Here is a 2,979-nt window from a genome sequence, read left to right on the forward strand (position 1 = left end):
GATCGGGACGCAGCAGCTTCAGCTGATTTTAAAACAGATCTGGATATACGGAGATTTTTCTAACAGAAAGGTAACGGAGCTAATCAAGTAAACTGTGATGATATGTTTCTGATAGCTGGTTAAAAATACACGTCTCTGAATCAGCACACAGTTTAAATCCACTGTGATTAATAAACTGCAGCTGGGATAGTCAGTTAGCTTAACTTTGGAATTAGCTAGATTGGGAGTCAGGGTTAAAGAAAAATAAACTATATATGTAATGTTCAACTTGCCCTGTACCTGATCAGCTAATCACTTTTACATTTTCAAACTGTGTTTATTAATTTAGGATTACAGGACTGAAAATGAACGAAAATTAATTTACCTAACTAGTAATCTAGAAGCTGGATGTAGAGGGTAGACAGAATTTAGTACAGTACTTTATGTTAGTAGTTTAAAGCTGTTTCTGAATTCTGATCTCTGCTCTAAAATAGTGTTTTCCTCCTGATCCAGCTGATCAGCTAATAAACAGTCCTTTACTGAGTTTACCTGTTAAAACCCCTTAACTCCCTATGGAGCCTAAATTAATCATGTATATCAGCAGTGTATTAAACACATCATTCCACCACTTACTTTATTAAGTGCATTTAAAGCAGAGGAAGCTGTAGAATATGCAGAACAGTGTTAATATGCAGTAGAATATGTAAGAACAGTGTTAATATGCAGTAGAATATGTAAGAACAGTGTTAATATGCAGTAGAATATGTAAGAACAGTGTTAATATGCAGTAGAATATGCAGAACAGTGTTAATATGCAGTAGAATATGCAGAACAGTGTTAATATGCAGTAGAATATGTAAGAACAGTGTTAATATGCAGTAGAATATGTAAGAACAGTGTTAATATGCAGTAGAATATGTAAGAACAGTGTTAATATGCAGTAGAATATGTAAGAACAGTGTTAATATGCAGTAGAATATGCAGAACAGTGTTAATATGCAGTAGAATATGCAGAACAGTGTTAATATGCAGTAGAATATGTAAGAACTGGGTTGAGAAACACTGCTGTAACGTGATTAGTGTTCATTTGTAGTTCACAGTAAGACCACATGTCCTGATGTTTATAAAAATCTCTATGAAACGTAAATTTACATTCTTTTACATAAAAGGACACCATCTTAAGAAGAGCTCTCAGTAGAAAAAAATAAAAGCGCAGGAGAAAATGTAAATATATGACAGAATTGACATGCCAATACATAATAATAATAATAATAATAATAATAATAATAATAATAATAATAATAATAATAACCAAATCTGTTATATTATTTTAAATATTAGGTGATAACTGATCATTCTTGTCATATGTATATAATTCAGACATTGCATGCATAATTTTTTCTAACAGCAGTAACTGTAACGTGGAGTAACATGTTTAGGTTGTAAAATTACCTTTTAATAATAATTTACTTTTAATTAAAAGTAATTTCCACAAATGTTGTTCTGGGCTTGGGTTCATATTGGCAAATGTGTCCCCCCCCCAATATCAAGCCCGCTCCCACGCCCTCGACTACATCTGTCGCTTCATTTGAATTCAAAATCATCACAGACACGCCCACACAGACACGCCCACACGGACACGCCCACACGGACACACCCACACGGACACGCCCACACGACGAGCCGAGAGATAATGAATCTACTATCAAATTAAACCACAATCAGATCAACTCAAACACATTTAATTCACATTTTAATTATTTAATTATGATCAACTGTGCTTAAACTGATCAAACTGAGTTCAGCTTCAATTAGAACCAGAGTTTCCCAGAGTAAGATCAATCCCTCAACTGTATACTTATACTTATATAATGCATATATTATATATTCTAAACTTTACTATAATAATCATTCTGCACTATTAACACACCCTGTGTATTTAACATCCATAGCATAATAAATGATATTGGAGAGATATAATCTACTTCTGGTAGGAGTTTAATGGAAAATGAATATAGTGTGAATTATATATGTTTTATCCATCAGTAAAAATAATATAAATATTTAATTTAACTTTACACAGTGTGATAATGATGCTGAAATAATAAGGATTAGAGATGTTTAAGTTCTTCTAGGTAACAATAGAGAAAAGCTCACTGTCTCCATCTAGTGTCCTTCTGATGAACTACATCTAATATAAATGCACTTATAAAATTAAGCTCAAATTAATATTATGATCATGTCTGATATTTTCTGTAAGAGCTCAGAAGGTGGTGTTTTTATAATTGCTAGTATAAAGACTTTCAATCATGAATAAATGATTAACTACATCTGCAGTTTTATTTATTTATTTATTTGTGATCAATTATTTCTTTACACTATCGTTTTTAAATGTAGGTAAATATATATATATATTTCCACTTATTATACCTTCCCTCATCCACAATTATACCTTCCCTCATCCACAATTATACCTTCCCTCATCCACAGTTATACCTTCCCTCATCCACAGTTATACCTTCCCTCATCCACAGTTATACCTTCCCTCATCCACAGTTATACCTTCCCTCATCCACAGTTATACCTTCCCTCATCCACAGTTATACCTTCCCTCATCCACAGTTATACCTTCCCTCATCCACAGTTATACCTTCCCTCATCCACAGTTATACCTTCCCTCATCCACAATTATACCTTCCCTCATCCACAATTATACCTTCCCTCATCCACAGTTATACCTTCCCTCATCCACAGTTATACCTTCCCTCATCCACAGTTATACCTTCCCTCATCCACAATTATACCTTCCCTCATCCACAGTTATACCTTCCCTCATCCACAGTTATACCTTCCCTCATCCACAACTATACCTTCCCTCATCCAAAGTTATACCTTCCCTCATCCACAGTTATACCTTCCCTCATCCACAATTATACCTTCCCTCATCCACAGTTATACCTTCCCTCATCCACAATTATACCTTCCCTCATCCACAATTAT

This window comes from Astyanax mexicanus, chromosome 1 (assembly GCF_023375975.1).
Source record: "Astyanax mexicanus isolate ESR-SI-001 chromosome 1, AstMex3_surface, whole genome shotgun sequence".
In the NCBI taxonomy this organism is placed as follows: domain Eukaryota; kingdom Metazoa; phylum Chordata; class Actinopteri; order Characiformes; family Acestrorhamphidae; genus Astyanax; species Astyanax mexicanus.